Here is a 17,203-nt window from a genome sequence, read left to right on the forward strand (position 1 = left end):
TATTTTATTATTGTTTTTCTTTTGTGGTTGTAATGTGTATATATACATATATATATATATATATGTAAATGTAAAGAGATTTTTCAGGTGTAATCCTTTGCCTTTCCACTACAGTCCATTTTATGATGCTTATAGTTCTGCAAAACGAGAAAAAAAACCAATAGAAGTTTCATTCTAACAGTTGAGTTTTGCAGTGAAAAGTTGTTTAATCCCTTCTGTTTTGATAGAGTCTCTCTCTTTAAAAGCTAAACCTGCAGATGAACACACACACACGTCTGTCTTCATGCCATTAATGGCGGCACCCAGCGACGTGATTCTGTAACAGCCCGACACTGTGTCTCTCATCACATGAATACCCTCAGGTCAGTTTCGATCTCAGACCCCGATGTGTTCTCGTCTCGCTATTCATTCCTCTTTAATCAACAAAATCTGACTGAAAAATGTGGCAAATTTTGAATTGATTTCATTGCTTAAAGATGGACTCGTCTCATTCTTTACATTGATTGTTCAGTCTTTATTTGTGACTGATCCTGCCGCCCTTTGAAGGCCCTGATCTTATAATCTCTGCGTTTCCTTCCTTCCGAGCAGAGCCTGATAAACGATTATACAGATATGATTCTCTATGCAGAAGTTGTGTTTGTAACGTAGATCACTTATATCGCTTTAAGATACAGGTTTGACTATGAGTGCCAGTTTTTGAGTTTTTTTTTTTTTGTAAGGATTTTTCAAAGGAAAAACTCACTTTTTCTTTCCCCCCACCCTGGCCTTTTTTATTTCATTATTTATTTTGTTTATTTCCTTTTTCTTTCTTTTTTTATGATACATTTACAATCACTGTAACCCTATTTTTATATGCTTTTTTCCATGACATGGGGACTTTTCTTTTTTTTTTTTTTTTTTTTTTTTTTTTTTTTCCTTCAGACATTGATCTACCTCACTCTTTTTTTATGTACCTATATATAAAGTACATCTGACCTTTTTTCATGAAAAGGACAATATTAATGCTCTCTGTATCTGGGTAAAGCCTCATAAACGCTACAAACCACAATCTCGGAGTGGACAAATTACGGAGTTATGGACATTTTGTATTGACTAGCTGCTTTCTTTCCTATCAGATCTTGCTTAAATTTGTTTATTATTTATTTGTGAGATTAAAACAAGAACAGGTCTGACAATTGACTCCAAATGTGCTGGAATGTTGTTGATGTTTAATTTATCCATCTTTTAACTTGTGGGCAAAGGTCGATAGATGGAATAATTAGAATTGATTTATTTTTTCTGCTCTCCTCTCCCTTTCATGTCTCTGAATCCCACTGTTGGCATGGTTCTGTTTTATCTTTTCATTATACATTCATTGGAGTGTTATTCTTGCATCAGAAACCTAATGTTCATTGAAGCAAAAACACTTTAGGTATTAACAGATTTACTTGAGTTTTTGCTGCTGTCAGGTGCATCCAATGTACATCATGATAAGTTTGTCCTGGTTTATATCAATATATATTTTTTTCATTATTAAGAAAAATCCCAGACAAAAGATCAACACCATATGGAACGAACCATTTCAGGGCGATTTAAATAAAACTAAGCAGATGTGATGTAAAGGTAAACGGTTTGAGAAATGTTAAAAGCTGATATTTTCTTCCATGCCATATTTCACAGCAGTTTGATGAAATATTGTTCATGCAGATTTTGAGCCGACTAAACAGAAATAATATCCAGATGCAAGAAATATCCTGAATTTTTCACTAGAATAGCTTTATAAGGGAATTGTGAGTTTTGGGGGGAAATAAGATCATATAGTGCCACCAATGTTATGCCCTCCAAAAGTTGGCCTTTTTTTTTTTTCTTCCTACGTTTTTCATAGTTTTTGTTAATCAAAGATTGTGCCATCCTAATGCTCCCCTCTGACCGTCTCCGCTTACAGAGCTGCAACGCCCGACCAATGGCTGATTCCTCAATTACAGATCTGTTGACTATGGGCTAAGATATTCTCAGGGCTGAAGGTTCGGAGTGGCCGTCAGAAGGACAGGAAGTGACCTGTTCCTCGGCGCTCACTGTACCCTGCTGCTGAAAACTGCTGCTCTCCATCATCTCACCAGATGCTCGTTCTGAAGTCCAGACAACGTGGTGTGCTCTGAGAGTTACGTGAGGGTTGAGAGGAGAGCATTGGAGGTGTTTGTGATCTGATGGCGCCGTCTAGAACGTGCAGAAGGGTTGTGTCACGTCTCATGTTATTCCATTTCACTCCTTGATGCAAGGGGAGCATAATGTTTGGTGGTTCAGTTGAGACGTGCTTGATATGTATGTGTTGGTGTATAAAGAGGGTTACAGATCCAGAATGGGAGGGGAGAATGGAGAAAGTTTTGTGGTCCAAGTCTGTTCAAACCTGGCTGTTCTGATTAAAAAAGGCACTTATTAACTTTATTTGTGTTGTTTTCTTTTGTATAAATTTGAAAAGGGAAAGGAACATGCAGAGAATTAACATTATGGATTTATGATGGCACATTGCTCAGATAACGTTTTTGTGGGGTACTTATTTAAAAAACTATATTATTGATCATAAATACACTAATAAATCACTTTGTGATTTGATTTGCGTATTAAGTAGGTTTGGATGATTAATCATGATGCAGAACTGGAAACTCAATTATAGTTAATGCATAAGACAGCATATTAATAAATATTATAATTACATTTGAATTAAATGCCTTCTGCATATTTTCACCTGCGTTAGCTATAAATCACTCGTTCTGAAGTCCAGACAGCGTGGTGTGCTCTGAGAGTTACGTGAGGGTTGAGAGGAGAGCATTGGAGGTGTTTGTGATCTGATGGCGCCGTCTAGAACGTGCAGAAGGGTTGTGTCGCGTCTCATGTTATTCCATTTCACTCCTTGATGCAAGGGGAGCATAATGTTTGGTGGTTCAGTTGAGACGTGCTTGATATGTATGTGTTGGTGTATAAAGAGGGTTACAGATCCAGAATGGGAGGGGAGAATGGAGAAAGTTTTGTGGTCCAAGTCTGTTCAAACCTGGCTGTTCTGATTAAAAAGGCACTTATTAACTTTATTTGTGTTGTTTACTTTTGTATAAATTTGAAAAGGGAAAGGAACATGCAGAGAATTAACATTATGGATTTATGATGGCACATTGCTCAGATAACGTTTTTGAATTCTTGCTTATTAGTACGGTTGAACTGGATCATCAAAGGTCAGAAGCAAAGACATTGGTTAATAGAATGGGATTAAATACATAAAGGATATTTGTGTTGTTTAACATTTAATTATTGCAGGTTTGCGTCATATTCTGAGTTGCATTATTTTTATTCATTTTGAGGAATACTGAATGTGTTTTTTTTTTTGATGAGTGAGATGAATTAATGCATATTCATATTTATTTTAGAACTACAGTAACATCTTCTGATTTCTCTCAACATGGGGACAGGAGAGGTGTCAAGCAATACATTTGAAAAAAAAAGTAACTCAGATATTCTCTTGTAAATTAAAAAGTAATGCGTTACTTTACTAGTTACTTGAAAAAAGTAATCTGATTACGTAACTCACGTTACTTGTAATGCATTACCCCCAACACTGGCTGCTAGTAACCATCAGTTCATGAGTAACTTCATGTGTTGCTGTCATTCTGTACAATACATCTCACCTTTGATCCGATAAAATATTTCATATCATTATTTTATTGTTTATATTATATTATTTTTTTTATGTTGTCCTTTTTATTTTTATTTTCAAGTACTCTGTATATTTTGTCCTAATTCTTAGTAAATACATGTATTTATTTATAATTTAAATAATAAAAAAATGTCTTTAAAATGTGTCTTTCAGAATGGAAAAGTAGAAGCTGAAAGAGGGTCAGCCAAAGACTCGGTTCTCGCAGCTATGGCGTTTGAACTCTATGAAGCGATTTTTATGGCCAAGCAAGAGCGACACAAGAATCTTTTCCTGAACTACAGAAACCTCAACATTTTCCCTGTGGAGCTCCTCAAAGATGAAGGGATGCAGTTCCTGGAGTGTCTCTTCATGAAGAGAAGCTCCCTCACAACACTTGTAAGATCTCAGTCCCAGTGATGTTGGCTTTCATATTTGATTTGGCCCTGTATTGAAATATTGTGAAAATATTTTGCATCCTAATACTGTTTTCCTCCCGTCAGTCAGAAAATCTGGCTCAGAAACTTCCCAACCTGATAGAATTGTGAATATTAATCAATGTTATACTGAATTTTGTTTATGGTGTTATGTTAGTTGTCAGTTCTGTTCTACTGTAATATTACTGTTGTCCAGTAGAGGACGAGGTCCCTCAATATTTGGGACGTTTTCTTACCCACCTATAAATAATAGCTGTGTGACAAGTCTGAGTTTGGTCAAATCTAATCATTTGAGCTACATTTGTACGACATCTGATGAAAAACAAGATTATGAAACATAGTCCCGCCATCTTTCTTTCGTTTCATGTAGATACCTGCGCTCAAACAATATTGCGATAAATCCTCAAGGTAATTTTATCTCATGATTATACAGTATATAGCAATATTTTGATGTCAGATATGTTATGCATTATACATTGTTGTATTTCCAGCAATTGGTAACCTAGGGAAGCTGCAGTCATTGGACCTGAGTGACAACGCTCTTCAGGTCATCTGTCCAGAGATTGGTCAGCTGCGCTCATTACGACATCTGCGATTGGCCAACAATCAACTGAAATTTCTCCCGCAAGGTGAGGCGCGAACATTTATCAGCATTAATCTAAAAAAACTGAGAACGATTGCATTGCTGCTACTGATAATAGTGATTCTCAAGTCTGATATAATAATAATAATAATTCATTACATTTTATATAGTGCTTTTCTGGGCACTCAAAGCGCTTTACATTGTCAGGGGGTATCTCCTCATCCACCACCAGTGTGCAGCATCCACCTGGTTGATGCGACGGCAGCCATAGTGCGCCAGAACACCCGCCACACACCAGCTTATTGGTGGAGAGGAGACAGAGTGATGAAGCCAATCAGTAGATATGGGGATGGTTAGGAGGCCATGATGATCAGAGGCCAATGGGCGAGTTTGGCCGGGATGCCGAGGTCACACCTCTACTCTTTTCGAAAGACATCCTGGGATTTTTAATGACCACAGTGTGTCAGGACCTCGGTTTAACGTCTCATCCGAAGGACGGTGCTTGTTGACAGTATAGTGTCCCCATCACTATACTGGGGCGTTAGGACCCACACAGACCACAGGTTGAGTACCCCCTGCTGGCCTCACTAACACCTCTTCCAACAGCAACCTAGTTTCCCCTGGAGGTCTCCCATCCAGGTACTGACCAGGCTCAGCCCTGCTTAGCTTCAGTGAGCAAGCAGTATTGGGCTGCAGGGGGATATGGCTGCCTATATGCACAGGAAAGTCTGATAATAATCCAAAAATGAATTGCTGTTATATTTGGTTTTATTGCTTTACCGTGCTTAAGAATAATGCAAATAATTGCATGCTACATGCGTCAATTAAAACAGAACATGATTTTGATTTATGTGCATTTCTGACCTTGAATATTCCAAACGTTGAAGGAAGTCTGTGTGGCTCGAGCTGAATTATTTACAGAAGATTGTGAAAATTGAGAGCGGAATATAAATACAGTGCTGCCTTCCTGCAACAGTGTAATGAATAATCTTTCTAGTTAAACGGCCCATTTAATTCATAGACATTATCTGTAACATTTTTTTTCCTTGTGTAATTAAGCAGCTTTAACTACATCAAATAATTTCTTACTCACCAGACTTTTAAACCTCAGTACACAACATGCTCAACATGACATTTAAACATGACGTTTCTGAGGAGTAAAACTTCATAAAGAGACTGTGGGGAAATGATTAAGCTCTTTGACACTCTCTTTAAATGCTTTGCTTCAAAACACAGTTGTTTCATATCAGTCTTTTATTGCTCTTTTCCATTTTAATTGGGCAGTGTTTCATCTGAAGCCGAGACTGTTCCTGGCTCTACTTTATCATATGTGAATTATTCCAAACTAAGTGTTTTAAAATAAATTGTTCCAACAGTTTCAAGCATATTTTAACTAGTGAAATGCATTGCGCACATGTGAGATGTTTGTGATTTTTTTTTTTTTTTTATGCATTAATACAAATATGGTTCCTTTTCAATATCTTATAGTGTATAGGCTCCTGTCTTTGCCAGAAGGGGGCATAACGAGAGTCTCTAGGGTTATAATATCTTGCTATCCTGCTTTTGCCTGATTGAAACTTTAACAGAAAAGTATATGTGCTTTTATTGGTAGAGCTGGACGATCTCGGAGAGCTGGAGACTCTCGACGTGTCCATGAACCTCCTGAGGACTCTTCCGGAGCGTCTGCATCAGTGACTGTCCCTGCAGTGCCTGACAGCAGACCGCAACCGGCTGCACTGCCTTCCTCGCCAGCTCTGTCTGCTGCCCGACCTCAGTGAGCTCTCCATGGCTGCCAACTGCCTGACATCACTGCCCCTGGGTGAGCAGATACCATCAAGATAACATTTACAGTACATTTACAGTTATACAAAAGGACAAACATTTTTTAGAGGTCAGTAAGATTTTTGTTAGTTTGTTTTGATATAAATTAATACTTTTATTCTACAAGAATTCATTCAGTTGAAAGTAAAGACATCTATTATGTTATTAAAAAATATATATTTCAAATAAAAGCTGTTCTTTTTAACTTTCTATTCATCAAAGAATCCTGCCTGACAGCAGACCGCAACCGGCTGCACTGCCTTCCTCGCCAGCTCTGTCTGCTGCCCGACCTCAGTGAGCTCTCCATGGCTGCCAACTGCCTGACATCACTGCCCCTGGGTGAGCAGATACCATCAAGATAACATTTACAGTACATTTACAGTTATACAAAAGGACAAACATTTTTTAGAGGTCAGTAAGATTTTTGTTAGTTTGTTTTGATAGAAATTAATACTTTTATTCTACAAGAATTCATTCAGTTGAAAGTAAAGACATCTATTATGTTATTAAAAAATATATATTTCAAAATAAAAGCTGTTCTTTTTAACTTTCTATTCATCAAAGAATCCTGAAAAAAATATTCAAAACTGATAATAATAAGAAATGCTTCTTGAGCAGCAAATCAGCATATTAGAATGATTTCTGAAGGATCGTGTGACACTGAAGACTGGAGGAATGATGCTGAAAATTCAGCTTTGCATCACAGGAATAAATGACATTTTGTAATATATTGATTATAAAAAAAGTTATTTTAATTCTAATAATATTTCACAATATTTCTGTTTTTACTGTATTTTTCATCAAATAAATGCAGCCTTGGAGAGCATAAGAGACTTATTTTAAAAACATAAAAAAAATTAAAAAAAAATGCTACTGATCCCAAACTTTTGAAGGGTAATGTAAGCATCTTAATTAACCAATTGTCTAATTATGCTCCGCCCAAATGTAGTCCATACGAGTTCTGTGAAACCAAATGATGGCTTTTTGTGAGGAACAGACCAAAAGTTATTAATATTGAGAGTTACAATTGAGGGAAGTTTTCTGTTTCTTGTGCACATCTGTTATATAACTTTAGACGACTTGGAATATATTGCACGAGTACCAGGTGAATTAATTGATGTTGTTGGCAATATACTGATGTTGTATATTTTTGTCAGATCTGGGGCGCTCCATGGAGGTGCAGTTTGTCTTTGTGGACAACAACGCTCATCTGAAGGGACTACCGTCATATCTTTATAACAAAGTCATCGGCTGCAGTGGGTGAGTGAGTTTTCTATCATCGCAGTATGCTATCGAACTTTGTTTTAAAAATTACTATGAAGTAATTATAAATACTGCAGTTTGTCTTTGTGGACAACAACGCTCATCTGAAGGGACTACCGTCATATCTTTTTACAAAGTCGTCGGCTGCAGTGGGTGAGTGAGTTTTCTATCATCGCAGTATGCTATCGAACTTTGTTTTAAAAATTACTATGAAGTAATTATAAATAAACGAATCACTTGCACATATTTCTGTAATTAATCATGATAAATCACACCTAGAATTTTAAAATGTGTAATCATAAATATATTTTCTCTTGAAAAACGAATTGTTGAAAGTTAATGTGGAAACTACATAAACAAATGATCAATTTAACATTGTTTTTATTTGTCATTTAGTAACAATTACAGAACATTAAAAAATATTTATTTAAGTGAACCTGAAACAATATTCACATAAACCAATTATAATAAATGGCAGATTTAGCTGTGCCTTTTATGTAGTGTTTGGTGATGTTTTCATCTGTCTTTTTGAATGAAAGCTGTCAGTTCATTTTCCCAATTGAAAACAATTAGACAATTAGAGTTCTGACATTATAAGTCAGTTACACAAAGTATCACAGTTGCTGATTTGGCAGTATATATATAGCTTTTCATGGTAGTTGGTGTGGTTGTTTCCTGGCTTTTTCAACCTGTTCACTTGATGTTATTTATCTGTCTGCATGCACAGATGTGGTCTAGCTGGGCAGATCTCTGACGTGAAGCAGCTCTGTCTGACGCCGGGAGATGTGACTGTTCCTCTGCCCTCTGAACTGAAGACCATCGGCTCTGAGACTGACCATGTGTTGCCTCTGGAAGAGCTGGCATGCGGCCTACAACAGGACCAGTAAGGGTAAGAGTCACAAACAAACTGATAAAGCATCAGGTTCCTTCACCTACACCAGCCTAAATGTTCTCACGTTCTCTCATCTTTTGTACAGATGTGAAGTTCCTGACACCATTCCTGTTGCCCAAGAGTCTGCTAGATGTGTTCCAGTGGCCTCTGGGTCATTGTAACCGCTGCAGTCAGCCCATGTTCACCACCGTTTACCCTAAACTGTTTCCTCTCAGAGAGACTGCACTCGCAGGAGTGCACAAGAGGAACGGATACAAAATTCCCTTTTGTGTCCTCTTTGTCACTCTGTATTTAAAGTGTTTATATCAGACACCTCATTTAATTTTATTTTTATGATTTATTTTTATCCACTAATATTATTCAAGGTTTCTTACACCAAAAACAGTTGAAATATTTTTTTATTTACTATTTTCCATCCTTTTCCAACCTTAGGGGCCGTTCACACAGAACACTGTTTTGCATTCCAATGCGCTACTTTTCTATTGTTTTTCTAAACACGTTAGACGGACACGTACGACCATTGCGCTTGAGTCTCTTGCAGCGTCTCGCCACGTTTTTGCCATGTCAAGTTAAAAGAATTCCAACTTTTACACGCAGCACCACTCATCAATGTCAGTTCCAAAGCAGTGGACCAATCAGAAGATCCTGGAGGCGGGGCAAGCGTTGCAGATTTTGTTTACAGTAGCAAGTTAACAACTGTTTTATTGAACGGTAACATGGCAGAGGAGGCATTCTGCGCTGCGCTGCACTTTTTAAAACCATTCCTGAGTGCTGCGCCTCGGATTTTAGATGCTGTGTTGAACGGTCGTCCCCTTTAAATGCATGTGCATTCTGGGATTGTGCATATTCATGTACCAAAAACATCCTCAGTTTTCTTACATTCAGAAAAACTCTCTCTTGCTTTCTGCTTCTTCTCATTCTCTCTCTCTCATGCTGGTTTCTCTGACCCCTGTCACTTCCTCTATCTCCCCATCTTCCTGTTCGTTTGATTGGTTGAAATGAGCAGTGCTTGCTCCGCTGCCCGTCATGTTCCATCTGTAATGCAACGCAGTAGTTTTGGTATCAACGTCCAGCAGCGTAACCCAATCATCCTGCTCCACTGCTGCTCTCAGCTACTTCACGTGCATTAAGAGATCTAATCCACTCGCCAATTACCTCTTATCCTGAGTTGTTCAGCTGATGTTTGGAGACGAGCGGTGCTCTGTGCATGTGTGTGAGTGACAGAAAGAGAGGAAGGCGATCTGTTTAAGGGAATTATTTTCCATTTGCTTCTTTTACTCCCGTAATACTCTTCGTTTTCAGACTCAGGTCGTGTGTGTGTGTTTTGTGAAGGCATAACAGGAAACCCTCACTGTTTCAAAAGCTCTTCATCGACCAGCCTTGTGAAAGCTTGCATGTTGTGGGAGTAACATGACCTCCCTTATATACGCACACATTAATCTGCATATATATTTTGATCTCAGGTATGAAAGCTTTTTACCTGTGAGATAGTTTCCTTTCAGCTAACCATACCAAACATGTACATTAGGTTGCTTTGACCTCTGTCTTTTTGATACTCCATTATTTGGTTTTTGGTAAGACGAGCATCACTATTAATATTGTTTTTACTTGTCTTAGGGGGGGTTTTTTTATCCGTTAGCCTAAATGTTAGATTTCTGAGTGTGACTTGTTGTGGAGAGGCGTACTTGTACTTTTTGAAGTGATCCAACTCCAAACTAATTTTTGCCTGCCATACAGTAAAACAGGTGCAAAAATTAGTGGTCAACCAATATATTGCCCGGGTCGATATATTTACCCGATTTGTCATTTTTATTTTTTTTTAATCTAAAGTGTAAATCTGTTTATTTTACAATTTATTTCTGATCAAGTTTTTTTTTTCATTTTTTTCCCTTTTTTCCTGATTGATTGATTCATGTTCAAGGATATATTTCTAATGAAAATAAATATTAAAATTTCATCTTTAATATATACCTACATCTTATATACATGAAAGTGAAAGTGACGTGACATGTGGCCAAGTATGGTGACCCATACTAGGAATTAGTGCTCTGCATTCAACCCATCCAAAGTGCACACACACAGCGGTGAACACACACCCGGAGCAGTGGGCAGCCATTTATGCTGTGGCGCCCGGGGCTGTGGCGCCTTGCTCAAGGGCACCTCAGTCGTATTGAAGGTGGAAGAGAGCGCTGTACATTCACTCAACCTTTGGGTTACGAGACCGACTCTCTAACCATTAGGCCATTAGGACAGACAGACAGACAGATAGATTGATTGATAAATAGATTAACATTATTTAATGCATTAACAAATTGTGAATGAGCTATGTATTTGTTACAGTATTTATTAATCTGTTAATTTTAGTTCTTGAAAATACAGCTGTTTATTGTTATTTCATGTTAGCTCTGGTTCATTAAATAATATTAACAAATAAAAGTTTTTATTTTAATAATATGTGACCCTAAGTCGCTGGGGTATATTTATAGCAATAGCCAAAAATACATTGTATGGGTCAAAATTATAAATTTTTCTTTTATGCCAAAAATCATTAGGATATTAAGTAAAGATCATGTTCCATGAAGATATTTTGTAAATGTCCTACCGTAAATATATCAAAACTTAATTTCTGATTAGTAATATGCATTGATAAGAACTTCATTTGGACAACTTTAAAGGTGATTTTCTCTTTTTTTGCACCCGCAGATTCCAGATTCCAGATTTTCAACAAACCATACATCAATAGAAAGCTTATTTATTCAGCTTTCAGATGATGTATAAATCTCAATTTCAAAAAAATTTACTGGTTTTGTGGTCCAGGGTCACATATAGTCATAAATGCCTCAATTCCCATTGACTAAGATTAATAAATGCTACGTATTTTTCATTGTTAGTTCTTGTTAACTGATGTAGTTAACTGAAGTTTATAAATGGAACCTTAGCATAAAGTGTTATCATATATTTATATATGGACCAGAATATCATCAGCAGGGTTTGCATCCAATATTTAGCATTTTTAAGGGTTTTTCTAAAAATTCAAAAAATGATGTGTGGTCATGTCTTTGTTTTTGTGAAAAAGAGGCTGCCATCACCTTAAACACACATTCTGACTGATGTTGAACTTCAGATAATACACCTCAATTTATTGCATTATCTTTTATGCAAAGATATTTTGAAAGTTTTTAGTCATATCAAGCATTTTCCTCAGAATTTGCATAAAAATGGTTGGACGTAAACTTGCAACCGAAACCTGGGTCAAAAAAAGAACCACCTACGGTAGCAAGGAGAAACACCCTAGCATTGTGGCATTAAGTTTTGCATGCTTTCTGCACAAGTTTTAAGTGCATCCTATTACAAGCTGATTTTCTTTGTATTTCTTACACAGAACCACTGTAAGTTTTGTAGCATGCTGCTGTTCTAGCTATTGTCTGAGGATGTTTAACCTGCAGGGCTGACGTCTCACATACGCTAACCTCACGTCCCTGCTCATGGTGCATTCATCGTCACGAAGGACTTGAAGAATATCATAAGAACTGATACCTGTCTGAGCTTCAGAAACTTTTGACAGCCCACCGTCCTGAAGATCTTCACGACAGCCATTAAAGGATGTCCTCCTTCTGTGTGTAGCATCTTTTAACAGAAAGACATTACATTTGGCAAAAGAATGTGACAAAAGAAATTATTATTACGGTTTGCTGTAACCCAAAAGGTTCAGGCGTTAATCTGAGGAGGTTTCTTGAGAAGCTTAACATTTATTCTGTGTTTTAAAGATTACCAACTTGATGTACTTAAAACTGATGAGTTTTAGGTGAGATATGGATATTTTTGTTTCCATTTGAAAGGAAAATCCCTTTACTGAAAATATTACTGAAATGTCATGTTCCTTTAAAAAAGTACTAAAAATTACTATTTACGAGTTCGTATCTCACTGTTGTTTTTAACCATGAACCAACAATGCTTAAAAAGTGGCTTTTTAAAGATAAATGTGTGTAATTTCAATCTGAGGCTCATTAACAAGTGTGTGTGTGCTGTTGAAAGTGACCAGCACTCATTAGCTTAAAGAAAATCACGTGTGTTGATTGTATGTTACGACTTTTGAATTCAGTGATTGTGAAAAACATGCAGTTGATTGTTCTCACTGAAGGCAGCTTCAAGGGATTGTTCTATTTTTGTGTGAGATAATATTTTCAAAAGACTGAGACACGTGAATTGTGGAGATTTGCTGATACCACACTACATCTGTCAGTCAGCGTGCCATACTGCAGCAAGCCATCATTGTTCAGCTTTCAGTATTTATAATATTCTCTGTCACTTTAATTAGATGTGAGCAAGAGGACGACTTTTAAGTTAATGTGTTGATGTTACTGTTACAGTTCACATAAAGCAGCCAGGTCCTCTAGGACAAGTTCAGCTGAACTTTTTACACGCTACAATGTTCTTATTGTTTCATTGGCACTTACAACTGGATAACTGAGCTCTTGTTGGAATGTTTGGCAATAATAACAATGTTTAAAACATATTGTGTTGTTATTTCAAATGTGTGCTTAAGTGAAATTTAATTCATATTGAGCCATTTTGAATTGAATGTAACTGTCTTTACATTGTGAAGCTGCATCTAATGCATCATAAATCACAACATTGTTTTGTGTTTGAAAGTTTTGAGTGTGCTGATTGACATGCTAATGACAAAAATAATAATAAAAATAATAAATAAATAAAAATAAGACAACTGAGCAACGGTGGCAACTGAGCTTTAAGAATACCAAAGCCGCCTCTAATACTAGGTGAGGCTGGTCAGAGCTGGCATATTGTATATGACTTATATGGCTTTCATCTTTACACAGAATTTAGAGACACTTTAACTTCTTTTAGACACTTAGGAACAATATTGCTTGTGATATTTTTATGTGTATCATCTGGAAATGCTCAGGCAACAGAGAGTTTAATGAAATGTCTGCTCTGTGTATCTGAGAATTGAAATATGATCTTTAATGGTTTATTGACCGTATTTTATCTTACACTGCTCAAACCCTTGCATTCAGTACTGTGCTTTCTGAAAATGCTCAAATGACCTTTGCTTGAATTGAATCTCGACTTTGTTGTGTGATATATATTTCGAAATGATTTTCGGTCTATATGCATTTCATTTGGAAGTTGTTTAATTAATCACTCTAATGATGTGCAAATATAATCACGTCTAATTGCTTGTGCAAGTGGAATTTTACGTTTAATTTTTTTTTGTTATTTCTCAACTGAGAGCAGAAATAAGACCATTTTGAAATATTTCTAAATTTTATAACAAAGCATGAAAAAAAGGGCAAAGCTATATTACATATTTCCTTAGTAATTCGGAAATGTATGGGTGTGTGTGATTTAGTTATTTGTTTGTTTAATTCCCTGTCAATTAATTTTATTTTTGTTCTTCAGCCTCCCATCCTGCTTTGTCACTGACTTCACTGAAACTATAACATTCAGCCCTCTGTTTTTAGACATCTCATAAATCACCCTGGATGAAACGTGTATTCATATGACACTATATATTCCCTGTGACAGGCCAACAGATGTCTCTCATGCCTGCTGTTCATCTTCTCACTAAATGTCTAAAGATGACATTTAGTCATCTACAGTATAGTAGATTCATAGATTACTGTAAGGAGATTTCCTTTGGAAAGTCATTTCCTTTAACAATTTTACTATTCAAAAGCTCAAAACCTTTAACTTATACAGTATCTCACAGAAGTGAGTACACCCCTCACATTTTTGTAAATATTTTATTATATCTTTTCATGTGACAACAAAAAAATCACCTGCAAAGGTTTCCTGAGCCTTCAAAATGGTCTCTCAGTTTGGTTCACTAGGCTACACAATCATGGGGAAGACTGCTGATCTGACAGTTGTCCAGAAGACAATCATTGACACCCTTCACAAGGAGGGTAAGCCACAAACATTCATTGCCAAAGAAGCTGGCTGTTCACAGAGTGCTGTATCCAAGCATGTTAACACAAAGTTGAGTGGAAGGAAAAAGTGTGAAAGAAAAAGATGCACAACCAACCGAGAGAACCACAGCCTTATGAGGATTGTCAAGCAAAATCAATTCAAGAATTTGGTGTGTGTGTGCACGCGCGCAAATGTTTTTATTAATATCTTTGTTTCTGCTCATATTGAGATAGATAGATAGATAGATAGATAGATAGATAGATAGATATGTGTGTGTGTGTGTGCACGCGCGCAAATGTTTTTATTAATATCTTTGTTTCTGCTCATATTGTGATAGATAGATAGATAGATAGATAGATAGATAGATAGATAGATAGATAGATAGATAGATAGATAGATAGATAGATAGATAGAGAGATAGACTAGTTAACAGACTGTACAGCATCAGGCGTTGTGTAATGTGGCATGTTATCTGGTGACACAGGAGCCCGAATCAATCAGTGTATTTGTGAGGTGGGCTGTAAGGTCTCTGAAGGACACTGATGTAGGAGGGAGGAGCTGGGAGCTCTGGATCATCCAGCAGCGCGTGCACGAGAGCAAGAATGACTCGGGATAACACAGTGGACATCGATCCTCATGCTTGAATCCATCAGCTCGGTTTGCGCTCCTTTTGTCTCTCTCCAGCTCTGAACGCGCCCGGCTGAAGGTAAGAACTCATCTGCTCTCTGATATAGCAATGTGGATTAAAACGCTTGTTGGTGAACCGATCAGTCTCATTCAGTGACGTAATTTCACATCGAATTAATTCGGTCATTTATTCACGTTTAAATTAAGTTACGCGCAATTGCGTGACGCCCGGCGTTTACGCGCTTTTGTTGTTGAACGCGTCTGTCGGTGATGTTAGGCGTAATGCAAGTAGAAAGTTGCTGCCACTTTGGTTTATAAAATGGGTTTGTCCAGTTGCTCTTTAGTCGTATGGTGGAGCTATATTCTTGACATAATCTATATCTTCTACACGTTTGCTGTAACGTCTCTTTTTATTTATTATTATTATTTATTTGTTTTACATTTGTTTAAATAGTCATGTTATTTGCTGTATTTATCGGCTTGTGATATAATTGACTACATAAATTAAACAAATGAAATTGTACAATCACAAAGAATATGTAACATACAGAGTATAGCCTATATGAGCTTTGTTGTTAGTTTGCAGCATTTCAGGCTTTGCACTAATTTCCCTAAAATGGACTCTTAAAGCCAGACTTAAAGTATGGGTGTCATTGCATTAGATAAGAAAATATCAAGTGGCATTTATGTGCATTTATTTATTTATTAGTTTTCAAAGTGAAGGCAAAAAGAGTCTAGTTATCAAATGTTAGTACACCTGTCTGAACACTAAAAATCACATTGACATCAGTTGAATATTATTGCAAAATGATTCAGGTGAACCGTTATTAACAAAAAAGAAAAGAAAAAGGTTGCAAGGTTTGCTGATGCTACTTTATATATTGTTATGCAATTTCAGGTGTGAATTAAATGTCTTTTTAATTTAATCCAAAAGTTAAGATTTATTACAGCATGCAGTACGGACCACTGTACTGCATGCTGTAATAAATCTTAACTTTTGAAGCTTAACTGTTTATTAAACAAATGTGTTAACATTGTTTATTTACACAAATATAACACAAATTTTCTTCAAATATCTAGACTATAAAGCTGTGTTCTGCTCCCAGATGTTAAAAGGCCATGCATCAAGGCAGGTGTTTTGAGAGGCGAGAACCAATGTCATGGCATTGATTCTCTTTCTAGCGCACTTTTAAGGCTGCATTTACCTACTTCACATTGTCAGTTTACCTAGATTAACTCAGAATTTGTAATCTAGTTAGACTTTATAGTTATACTGGCCCTTTTACACTAATGCATGTTGTTTTATGTGTCATTTTATGTTTAATGCATTACATTTAATCAACGGCATGCCTAGCCTAACATATGCATGTGTTTAAGTAATACTACCATACAATTTCTGATGTGTTTTTAAATTGTCTGTACTTCAGAAGAATTCACTGCATACTCACTTGGGGTCAGATTCAACAACAGAGCCGTAAACCTCTGGCTGCCTTCTGCCTGACCGCCGCTCCACATGTTTGAAACTAAATAGATTGACCATCTTTCAGAAATTATACTCCATAAATACAGAAATCAAATATAATTGTCTATAAATATTAGCTCCCCAGTCTGGCTTCCTGCAGTCCCGTGAAGCTTGCTTTTGTGAAGTGTAAGTAGAAACGTCTGCGCTTTGCCAAATCAAACTGTACATTAGATTTGGGGAAGGAGCATGAGTGCGCTTTATTAGACTGACTGTTAGGACTCAGTGATCGCGGCCAAACCAGAGGGCTTGAGGGTTGGCGCTGTGCCTCTGGGATTGGCCTGCCAGCTACTCCAGGCGTAACTTTGATTCTCGCTGTAGTATTGTTGTTGCCGCCGCCGCCATGTCGTGGAGACGCTGTGTGTTTCGTTGTGAAAGCGAAACTACTTTGTTTGGTCTTCCAAAAGAGGACACCACTAGAAATCAGTGGTTAATTTGTATTTACAACACTGTTCCAGAACAGTTC

At 36.9% G+C, this 17,203-nt stretch overlaps 1 protein-coding gene and 1 pseudogene across 2 annotated transcripts in view; both read left to right on the forward strand.

Annotated features, from left to right (window-relative positions):
• Positions 1-32: 32 nt before the first annotated feature.
• On the forward strand, positions 33-12,420 carry LOC107594740 (leucine-rich repeat-containing protein 28-like; annotated as a pseudogene).
• A 2,667-nt stretch (positions 12,421-15,087) lies between these two features.
• The window catches only part of mef2ab (myocyte enhancer factor 2ab), a 30,397-nt gene continuing 28,281 nt past the window's right edge, over positions 15,088-17,203 (forward strand). For both annotated transcript variants that reach the window (XM_016284907.1, XM_016284909.1), the window contains exon 1: positions 15,088-15,297. The gene's annotated coding sequence lies outside the window, so the exon portion shown is untranslated. The remainder of the gene's footprint in view (positions 15,298-17,203) is intronic.

This window comes from Sinocyclocheilus grahami, unplaced genomic scaffold, assembly GCF_001515645.1.
Source record: "Sinocyclocheilus grahami isolate Dianchi unplaced genomic scaffold, SAMN03320097.WGS_v1.1 scaffold190.1, whole genome shotgun sequence".
Taxonomy (NCBI): domain Eukaryota; kingdom Metazoa; phylum Chordata; class Actinopteri; order Cypriniformes; family Cyprinidae; genus Sinocyclocheilus; species Sinocyclocheilus grahami.